This window comes from Zootoca vivipara, chromosome 2 (assembly GCF_963506605.1).
Source record: "Zootoca vivipara chromosome 2, rZooViv1.1, whole genome shotgun sequence".
Classification (NCBI taxonomy): Eukaryota; Metazoa; Chordata; class Lepidosauria; order Squamata; family Lacertidae; genus Zootoca; species Zootoca vivipara.
The window spans coordinates 113,950,766-113,962,310 of NC_083277.1; the positions used below are offsets into that span (position 1 = coordinate 113,950,766).

The window sequence follows — 11,545 nt, forward strand, 5'->3', positions numbered from 1 at the left end:
GAGAGAGGTTTTGCTGAATGCAATGCACACAAATGTTCCTTTTGGCCTGCTGCCACCTCTGGATAATTAAGTTTTGCAGGTTTCTGAAATATGAAATAACTTCTTTAGCAGAGGCAAAAGTGCAATGATGCAAACCAAACAGTTTAATATATATTTATGTATATAAGCAGTGTTTTTTTTCTGGGGGGGACGCAGGGGTATGCATACCCCTCAACATTTTGTGAATCTTTGTACTTTTGTCCATTTACTGTATTCATTTTCCCCGATTTGTACTATAAAGTGGTGATTTTCTTGAGTCAAAATGAAAGTACCCCCTAAACATTTTTTGTAGAAAAAAGAGCACTATATATGTCTCTCTCATTCTTTCTTTCTCTCCCTCTCTCCCTCTTTTTCTGTGTGTCTTTGTCTCAGCCATGCAAACAAACACTACCATCTCTCTCTCTCTCTCTCTCTCTCTCTCTCTCTCTCTCTCTCTCTCTCTCTCTCTCTCTCTCTCTCTCGTTACTGTATTCAAAATAACTTTGTTAAGGTAACCCACGGGACTTCATAGCTAAGCAAGGCTTTGAATCTCACACGCAAATCCAGTGCTCCACTACATTGCTCTGGCTCATGTACCTCACGCATTCCCAGACTCATGAGACATATTTTCTATTGGGCGTTCGTGATTATTTGTGTTTGTGCTGCTGTCAGGGCTGTCAGACACAACTCCGCCGTCAATACTATTTGCTCCTGCAAAAGTGTTCGGGCAGTTATACTGCTTCATTTCCCGCCAGTACATGTGCTGAAATCCCATAACTTTTCATACCACAAAAGCTTGAGGGATCGGGTTGTCTCACTTTTATTGCACGATAGCCCCTCCAGACAGCAATAGCACCGGAGAAGCACCATACTTGTGATAAATGGATCTCCCAGTGGCAGCACCCACGATGTGAAACTCCTTTCCTATTTACAGGTAGGTTAACACATGTCAAAACAAAATAAAAAAATCCTTCCAGTAGCGCCTTAGAGACCAACTAAGTTTGTCATAGGTATGAGCTTTCCTATTGACATCAGGTAGCAGCCTCCACTGTATTCTTTGCTGAAAATGTTTTTGTTCAGAAAAGGCTAGCTGGCACGTGTTTGAATTGTGGGGTTTTTTAGCTTGTTGATTTCTATTATTTTTGAGTGGTTTAAATAGTTGCTTTTAACTGGTTTTCCCACTTATTTTTAAATTTATTCTTTTTTTCTAAACTGCTTTGATGCTTTATGGCAATCAAGCGGTAAATATTGTGAAATAAAGAAGGAAATTACAGCTGATAAAGCAGAATAAGGCCACCACCAACACACCTGTTAGTGTGTCAAGAGCATGCTGCAAGAAGACACCTGAAATAAAACATCAGTCTGGAGCGACCGTGAGCCGCAAGACCCAAATCCAATACTTGCACGTCAGCCCTGGATTCAAATTAACCCCGGGTGGCTCATACTAGAGAGAGCTGGCTGGCTGGCTACACACCTCCCTAAGCAACTTCCACCTATCGTAGACCCAAAAGTTGTGTTTACTCTAAGATTCCCACAGGTCACCTTGCATCATAATATGGGGGAAAAATGCCTTCACAAGCATGCATGAAGCAATTGCATACCCCGGTTCAATGTTTCCTTTTGCAAATGCCCAACTCTTCCCCACCTCTGCTGTTATAATGGCTGTGACAGCCACTTTCTTTCATCCGCACACAGGTTGGTTGTGTTGGTTTGCAACACAAATGTACACGCACAAGGCTTGGATTAGGTGAAGGATGTTTCTCTTCAACTGTGTGGTTCTGTATTGCCGAGTTGCGTTTGTGTACAAGGCTGCTTGTTGCTGGCCTGTTTGCAAGTGAACCTGCGCACTTCAAAAATGCCCATACAGAATGACCGGGTGCAGGGTGTGTGTGTGTGTGTGTGTGTGTGTGTGTGTGTGTGTGTGTGAACAACTGCAGCAAGCAAAGGCTAGTTTACAAATATTTTGCAGCAAGCAAAGTACAGTAATATACACACGGCCATTTAACATCATAACCAAGAGTCTAAAATTACCTCTTTGCCCCACAGGAGAATGCTGCAGCCTAATTCCACATTCAGACCATATATTCAAAGTCACGGGGAATACTGGGAACTGTAGTTTCTTAAGGTTGCTGGGAACAGTAGCTCTGTGAGATCAGAACCCTAAACAAACTACAGTTCCCAGGATTCTGTGCAACCATTAAAGAGGCGCAATAGTGCTTTTAAGAGCATGGTGCAAATGTGACCTTGGTGTGCGTCCTTTGTATGTATACATGTTCTGCTCCCTTCCACCCCCGGGGTTCAGGAAATAATTATACATTTTCCCTTGCAAAATGAGACACAGTTGCTCAGAAAAAAAAGAGACTCAACAGGAACAAGCCATTAAGGTTCCTGATCAAAACACCCCATAAACGCATCTGCAACTTCAACACTGGATAAGGGAAAGAAACTTCTTTGCTCCTCATCATGAGATGCAAACACAAAACGGTCCCCGGAGCCCCCGTTGCATGAGTTAAGTCCTTCTGAAAAAGCTACCTGCCCTAAATAAAGAAGGACCTGAGATGGAGGAGGCAGAGAGCCCGAGGGACTTCTGTCAGGAACCAGTGTTTTCTGGGGGGGGGGTGGATTTGAAGGTGATGCCTATCTACCCCATAGGCCAGGGAAATGACTAGCCCTAAAATTTCTAACATTCATTTGGGAAAGGGGGGGGGGGAGAGAGAGAGCTCCTGGCTCCTGTAGGAAGAGCGGCTCGGTTTGAGATCCTGCCCCCTCTTCTTGCTCCTGCTACAGCCTTCACCCCTCTCTCTCACCTGGCCACGCAACCAAGGAGACAAATAGCCCCCGCCTTGCTAGAGAGGGCTGGAAACAATGGTACCCTTTGAGGCACTGGCGGCATGGCCCCTTACCTGCTGGAATTCCTAGCTGCCTGGGCCAGGTGTGCAGCCGAAGAGGGTGGACGAGGAAGAAGAAGAAGAAAAAAAGAGGTTCTCCTCTGGGATGTGCAGGAGAAAGGACCCCCCCAGTTTTCCAAGCGGTGAGTGCCGTTTTCCCTTGACGGGCTAGGGTTGCTCAAAAGGGGCCTTCAAGGAGCTTCCATCGCTGCAGCAGTCAGTCCCACAGAGTCCAGGTGGGCAGAGCTGCACAGTGCGTGTCCCGCCTCGCCTCGCTGGGGGCTGCTGATATTACATAACAGGAGCCGCCCCTGTGCAAGGGGCAGGGAAACCACGGCGATGGCCCAAGGGTTTTCTTCCCTCCCACAAAGCCTTGTGTTGCACCCTGCCTTTCCAAGAAAGGCCACACAGCCAGCTCCTATCTGCACTTACAGAGCTCGAAGGAAGAGAGTCCACAGAACACCACACACACACACACACACACACACACACACACACACCAAGAAGGAAGAAAACTAGAGAGAGGGTATCTGCCGCTCCGAGGCTACCCAGGCACAAATATACACTGCAAATTCATATAAACGAACAGGGATGCCAGAGAACGGAATAAAACTAAATGAGGGAAGACAAGCAGAGTACATGCAATACTGCACTTCAATACACAGCACAGGACTGTGCACAGGGCCGGCTCTATCGTTAGGTGGGGTTAGGCAGCTGCCTCAGGCGGCAGATGATGAGGGGCTGGGAGAAGATGGAGTGGCGTGTGTCACACGGCCTGCCCTGCGCCCCCTAAACTAGCCTGCTGCACCCAAGTATAGTGGCGGGTGATCTCTGCCGCCTCTTGTCGGTTTCTGTTTATGGAATTGGTGGAGGTGGTGAGGCGCCATCTTCTCCTTTTCCTCAGGCGACGGAATGTCTTCCACTGGTCCCGAATGTGCAGGTCACACTCAGGCTGTGTGACACAACCTAAGTATTCCCACCTGCAAGGAGTAACTGTACGCAGCGTGACAATGCTTGTCGAGGCTCGTGACAAACGCTCCACACTGCAAGATGGTGCTGGGCAAGAGGAGAGGTTACATTTCACATACAAGGCCGCCATTTAAGAAACATACAAAGAGAACCAGAGGTTGTAGCTATACCACAAACCTGAGTAATTTTTATTTTTTTTAATGTTTTACGTGTTCTTGGGGTTTCTTGAGAATGGTCGTTTTGTGGCAATGCTAAGCATTCCTGGGTGAGCATCTTAATCCTGTCATGGGGTTATGGTTCCCAGGGTTTCTTAAAGGAAACCATGACAGGGCACTAGATTACAGTAATAGTGGAGACATACCCACCCAGTTCCATGACATTCTCACTGTCTTGCACATACCTTTCTCTCTCTCGCTCACTATGTTCCATGCGCTCATAAACTTGAAAAAAGAGACAATGCACATATTTTTGTAAACTAAGAAATCTTTAATAAAAATATATAAAAACTCAAAAAAATAAAAGTAAATGAACACCCCTCTCAAGAGTTCCATACAAAATATGCTCCTGACCTCCTCCTGTCAAATTAATTCTCATTCTCTCTCTCTCTCTCTCTCTCTCTCTCTCTCTCTCTCTCTCTCTCTCTCTCTCTCTCTCCCTCTCCCTCTCTCTCTCCCTCTCCCTCTCCCTCTCCCTCTCCCCCTCCCTCCATTAGGGATTAGTTTTGATATTAATTAGCGTCTCCTTTGGGAAAGCTCTGGAGGATAGCAACATGAGAACCGGCCTTTTCTGCAGTGGCTCCCCATTTATGGAATGCTCTCCCCAGGGAGGTTCAGCTGGCGCCTTCATTAGATGCCAGCAGAGGACTCTGTTTGGGGGTTTGGGGGGGAGTACTTTAAAACATTTTTTTTCAATTCATTATAGATCATTTCCCAATACTCTTTTACCCTTTTACATGTCCACCACAGATGAAAGAATGTTCCCTCTGCCTCTGTACATCTTATCAAGCCTACCGTCTGTGAATCATTTTCAGGTAGTTCTCCTTCAAAGAATAGGTAAAGGGACCCCTAACTATTAGGTCCAGTCGTGACTGACTCTAGGGTTGCGGCGCTCATCTCACGTTATTGACCGAGGGAGCTGGCGTACAGCTTCCAGGTCACGTGCCCAGCATGACAAAGCCGCTTCTGGCGAACCAGAGCAGTGCACGGAAATGCCGTTTACCTATTTATCTACTTCCACTTTGACGTGCTTTCGAACTGCTAGGTTGGCAGGAGCAGGGACCAAACAACGGGAGCTCACCCCGTTGCGGGGATTCGAACCGCCGACCTTCTGACCGGCAAGCCCTAAGCTCTGTGGTTTAACCCACAGCGCCACCCACGTCCCCTTCAAAGAATAACATGCTGTAAATTTCAAGTCACTTTTCCAGAGTTTGTCCCAGAGGTTAAAATCTATATTGTGTCCTATATCTATTGCTCAGTATGTCATTAAGGCTTTAACAAGCTCGTCTTCTTTCCCCCATTCTAATAACAGATTATACATTTTAGACAAAAGTTTCTCTTTGTTTTGTAGAAGTTCTTTTTCAAATTGTTATTGTTGTTGTTTAGTCGTGTCCGACTCTTCGTGACCCTAATTGGAAGGTGCCCAGAGTGCTGGGGCAACCCAATAAGATGTGTGGGGTATAAATAGTAAAATTATCATTATGGAATGGGACGTCCCTATTTTCATTGGAGGAATGTTGGAGGGTATGCACCAGGCGAAAACATTCCTCTTCAACCAAGCATTTGGCTGATTGACATCTGATGCCCTTTTAAATGTGTTGTTGGAGGGGAGATTATTGGTTCGTTGCTGTTTTTATTTTTACTATGTATTTTGACATTTTCATATTGTAATTCTATGTTGTGAACCACCTTGAGATGAAAGGCAGTGTACAAATTAAATACAGTAAATAAATAAAATTACAATTCCTGCAAGACTGGATCCTCTGCCTTTTCATAGCATCCCGACAGGCAGAAATCAAACAGGCGCAGCCCTCCCGAGCTCTTACCTCCAGCTGCATAAAAGCTTCACCTGCTTCATTCCGGCCTGTCCAGCTGTCATTCAAGGCTGAAGAGCAGAGCTAGTAGAATGGACCAGTCAGTGCCTCTCGGTCTAACCTACCTGCCAGGGTTGTTGCGGGAAGAAACCGAGGAGGACGAGAATGGCCTACACCATCTGGAGCAACTTGGAGGAAAATATGTTCTATCAATGCAATAAACAAAATTATAGCAAAAAATAAAAATAAAATCAAATGCAATGATGCCCTGAAACATGATCCAGCTGTGGACATCTACTGTAAGACTTGTGGTTTCTTGCCTTGATGCTTGTTGCCAATACATGTGGCCTTCTGTGCATGTGTCCTGGCGGAGAAAGGACTCTGCCTGTACTTCTGCTCATTGATGTATTGGAAACCTCTGGGGCATGGGAAAGATGCCTGTGCCTTTAATAGGCCCGTGCCTGAAAACATCCGGAATGTTTGCTGGGGGCATAGCTGTCAAGTTTTCCCTTTTCTCGCGAGGAAGCCTATTCAGCATAAGGGAATTTCCCTTTAAAAAAGGGAGAACTTGACAGCTATGACTGGGGGTGATAAAAGAGGCCTTTGTTTCCCCTCTCAGGAGTGGGATGGGCCCATGGGGAGGGAGCCCCTCTTGTGGCAGGTGGATGCTTGGATGGCCAGACGATGTGCTTCCAACCCATTCATGCCTCTCCTTCCGACATCTGCTGCCCACTTTCTGTTCTACTTGTTTAACATTATTATTTTAAAAGTCGGCTAAGAGTTCCACCTGCAGTTGTCCCACCTCCTTTTGCCCACCACGGAAACCCAGAAGGTTGTCCATAAGGAAACATGGCCCTCTCTGGCTAATAAAGGTTCCCCGCTTCTGCTATAGGGCAATTCTCATGGCAACCACTCAGACGGATTAAACCCATTCCGTAAGCTGCCTTCTTTCGTCGGGTTGCATGTTTACGAAGCAGGATGCCATCACAATGTAGGGAAATTGTATGACCTGGGCAGAATCGCTGCAGTAAAATGTCTGCAGCTTGCCATGAATGGGGAACAGAAGGTGACCGAGTGTGTGTGTTGGGGGTCGGGGTGGGAATGGGTAGCCGAAATAAAACCTAGGATGGGGGCATTGCTCCTGCTCAGGGTCCTTTTCCCACCCTGTGCTGCCAACCACAGTCACATGTTAAATTCATTAAGATATTGTACATCTGTATCGATTTCTGGCTTAGGTTATAAGCATATTTTGGGGGGTGGCAAGTTTGTCACATGAGCGGTGATGTTTTGCTGGGTGGTCCGCGCATCAGCACACATTGACTTCCATTTGCTCCTCACTTGAGCGCAACCTATTTTTGTTCCTGGAAGCCCAAATGACAGGAGTGTGCCTTTTTCCAGTTGCACATCGGAATTTCAACAAACAACAGTTTGGAGGACAAGTCGTTCTCTCGATGTCTCGCGCCATGCAGAGGATTTCTTAATTGCAGTACATATACGGGGACTTTGAAGAGCTTTTGCAAGACCTCTTTTTCAGGATTTTGGTAGAGCTAAATGCTAGTCTTGTGCAACACCACCCTATATGTACTCCCCCCCCCAAGAAACAACAAATGGAGATAGATGTTGCTCCCGTCCGAAAAGCACAAGACTCCCTTTAGCCCACAGTGAACAGAAACAAACGTTATTTCAACAACCTCTTTGCAACATAAAGACCCCATCTGGAACCACCCTTATACAAAACTATAAAGTATTGTGTTCAATGGTACCATCTCCCTGGTAAGCGTGTCCAGAATTGTGGGCACTTCTGACTGTGTGGCTATAGCTTAATATCTGACCCACTTCCCAAACACCTACAAATGATGTGTGCAATCCAATCCAGTGAAGATGGCTTATAAAAACCCACAGTATTAAAGCATGGTTTGCTTGGATTGATCACTTTATGCCACATAATATAAAGAGGCAGGGGGAGAGAATCTCAGGCCTGGGGGTTGAAGGCAGTTCTCTCCAAGCTCTAGAATTTTGGGTGACAACACTCTCTAAAGCTCACACCATCCCCTGGCCCGACTCCACAACCTCCTCAAGCTTCTGGCCTGGCTGAAATGTACCCTTTAACTGCGGCAAAGGCTCTCGCTTGCCTGGATTGAGAATGGAGACGTGAATGGGTGTCTGCAGAATCCTCTGACTTTTGCATGGCTGAAGTGCAGCCACATCCGAAGGGAAGAGTCACCTCCATATTGTCCCACCTGCTTTTGCAACCGGTCCTGCCCATCAATGGAACATGGCCCTCAGAGCCAGTGTGGTGTAGTGGTTAAGAGCGGTACACTCCTAATCTGGGGAACCGGGTTCGCGTCTCCGCTCCTCCACATGCGGCTGCTGGGTGACCTTGGGCTAGTCACACTTCTCTGAAGTCTCTCAGCCTCACTCACCTCACAGAGTGTTTGTTGTGGGGGAGGAAGGGAAAGGAGATTGTTAGCCGCTTTGAGACTCCTTCGGGTAGCGATAAAGCGGGATATCAAACCCAAACTCTTCTTCTTCTTCTTCAGAAGGAAATATGACCCTCTCTGGCTAATAAAGGTTCTCCACTCCTGCTATAGGGCAACTTTGACGGAAGCCACCCAGACGGATAAAACCCATTCCATAAGCTGCCCCCTTTCGTCGGGTTGCACGTTTATGAAGCAGGATGCCATCACAATGTGGGGGAATTGTATGACCTTGGGCAGAATTGCTGCAGTAAAATGCCTGCAGCTTGCCATGAATAGGGAACAGAAGCTGGCTGAGTGTGTCTGGGGTGGGTGGGGAATGGATAGCCAAAACAAGACCTAGGAAGGGATGCATTTATCCTGCTCGAGGTCCTTTTCCCACCCTGCACTGGCAACCACAGTCACATCCCTCAACACTGCCCAACACAGGAAGGTCGTTACTGTGGTTTCTGTGGCTCCTCCTGTCTCTTTCTGCCATATGGACAACTTTAAAAAAAAAGAAAGAAAAAAAGCTCCCCAGGGGCTGGATCTATTTCTGGATATTCCCTGTAGGCGTCTTTGCATGCAACACAGGAATTTGGGCAGAGAGAGAGAGAGAGAGAGATGGATGTCACTGTCACGAGAGCTGTGCGTATTGCAATCCTGTTGCACTTCATAGGGAAATTCCAGAGGTGATATTATTTTGGCTGCCCATTGATTTTGAGGGCAGCAAGAAGTTGGCATTTGAAAGGATATTGTAGGCATGGCTATCAAGTGGATGCCACCTATGTAGGCTTGCTTGCAATCCTTTCCCTGTAAGATTCAATCCAGTGCCTTAAAGCAGCTGAATGAAGGGAGAGACTTGGCTTTCTGGTGTGGACATTCCGGGTACGTTCGCATTAACACTCCCACTGTTAGTTTTTGACGTCATCATCATGTGACGTTAGCCACAATCTCTATTGATCTCTGTCTCTATTGATCCTGCAGCTTCTTTACAAATACTGCTGTTGGATGCACCCCCCTCAAAGCAGCTTCAGCCCAAGCAAACTTAAGCAACATTCACTTCATACTTCAGAATGGAGTGAACATTTGAGACAGCCGTTGCACATGTGCAGATAAGTGCGTATGCGAAGAGAGCTTCGTGAACAGGAGTTCTGGGCGGCTTGTAAGGGGCAGGGGACCCGAAAAGGCCATGTGAGTTGGGTGACGAGATCTCTGCCCCCTCCTCTGGTGTGAACAACGTTGTGCAACAGTGGCTTGAAACACAGTGGGGACTGTATCCCTCAAAATTAGACGCTGCATGTTATGTGTGTTGAGCAGCACACATGTTGAATGTAATGTGCGAACAGCCTTAAGTGAACAGGGCCTTAAGGGGGACACAGAAGTCCAGAATGGCAATTGGAAGGGCCCCCAATCTAACCCTCTCTGAAGCCTCTATCTGCTGAGGCCACTGCCCACAGCCTGTGGGATATTATGAAACCAGGAGGGGAGGAGGGGAGGAGGCAGCAGCTGGCAGGGCCAGGAAGGAGCCTTGTGTTGAGTTATCAGCTCCTCACAAGGCATCCGCCTTCCTAACTTCCTGTGCAACTGGTAGACAGGCTTCTGCGGCAGTTATTCCTAAGCCAGACGCTTCCCCCCACCAACAGTCAGGATCCCCCAGAGACCCAGCTGAATATCCTCACCGCATCATGATGCTCGGGGGGGGGGGAGCAGAGGTGCCAGGAGGTGCTGGGGATAGAGACCCTTACCCATCATCATGTATACATGTCCTTGCAGCAAAAACAGAAAGAAATCCTTAGGGCTACATACTTAACTTGGGAGCAATTCCACAAAACAATGAATAAATGAGACTAACCTCTGAGTAGATATGGTTATGAGTGGCCAGCTCCTAATTCTTTCCTAGGATTGGCAGCTCTGGTCCTGAAATATGGCCATTGTCGCTTTCCGAACCACACGGAAAGGAGGACAGATGGGGTAGCTTCTGCCACCACTGCATTAAGCACGATAGCAGAAGCCATACTAAAACGACAAGAAGAAATCCCTTCTGTTCAACTTGCAAAGTTGTACAAACCCACTTAGGATCTGGAGCTGACAATCCTGCTCCTTGGTTTTTTGCTAAGTGCTAGAATTCATTGGCTTTTTCTGCTACCTTTGGCTCAGAATCCAACAGAGCAGAGTCCATGAGAAAATACGCAAATCCCTCCCCCTGCATTCAGTTCCTCACCCTTGCCCTAAGACCCCAGACACCTACACAATCCTTTAAAGACTTTTCGTCTAGCACCGCCAACTTTGTTGTCGGTCTCTGCCCCTGTGCTTTTAACAGCAGTGGGTTCTGCAGATATATTGGCAGAGGCTGGTGCTTTATTCACACCATGTGGTGCTCTCAAGTGCCCCATCTCAGCAGGGCAACCAGGAGGGAGCCCCTCTAAACACAGCAGAGTTGGCACACCACATTTTGATGCACCGTAATTGAAGCACTGCATCTTGCCAGCCAAAGAATGGCCCCTCTGTAAGACTGTCGTCTCCCTCGTCTAAAATTACCAAACTTTCCTTGTCGTTTAAAAAGTTACTTGGGCTGATTACTGCAGAGAACGCCGTTGTTGAAAGATCAAGAGCACACTAGGCTCTTATATGTTTTTCCTCCTCCTCCCTGGGAGGTTCCCAGGCTGGAATGCTGTGACCTGGCAATCTTATCAGCAAACCCAAAGCAAAATGAGCCAGGATGAGTGGGTGCGCAGAGCTCAGACTGTCCCCCAAGACCTACTAGACATTTACAAGGCTAAAATACTACCTATTCCTTGCTGGTTACACCAGTTACCAGGGTGATTCTGTGCCATATTTAAAGAATTGGTGATCATCTTTAAAGCCTAAACATTAGCAGGTTAGCTGAAGAACAACCTACATCAGGTGTGGAGAAGCTTTGGCACTCCAAATGTTGCTGAACTAGAATTCCCATCATCCCTGGCCAATACGCTTGCTGGGAGTTGTAGTATCTGGAGCAGTGGCAGAGCTTGTGCTCCCCTTAATCTGCCTCTGATCTGGAGAGTCAAAGGTTCTCCACACCTAGTTTAAACCTATACAAAAGTGCCCAGGCTCCGACATTGGCCACAGAAGCCTTGCTTGCAGGCCCATCGATAAGCTCCACCAGACAGGCTAGTCTAAGAAACAGGGTCTTTTCAATGGTG

The 11,545-nt window shown here is 47.2% G+C and overlaps 1 protein-coding gene across 1 annotated transcript in view; it reads right to left on the reverse strand.

Moving 5' to 3' along the window:
• Positions 1–3,199, reverse strand: part of NFE2 (nuclear factor, erythroid 2) — a 32,334-nt gene extending 29,135 nt beyond the window's left edge. Inside the window, exon 1 of the mRNA XM_035100036.2 lies at positions 2,922–3,199. The gene's annotated coding sequence lies outside the window, so the exon portion shown is untranslated. The remainder of the gene's footprint in view (positions 1–2,921) is intronic.
• Positions 3,200–11,545: the final 8,346 nt, after the last annotated feature.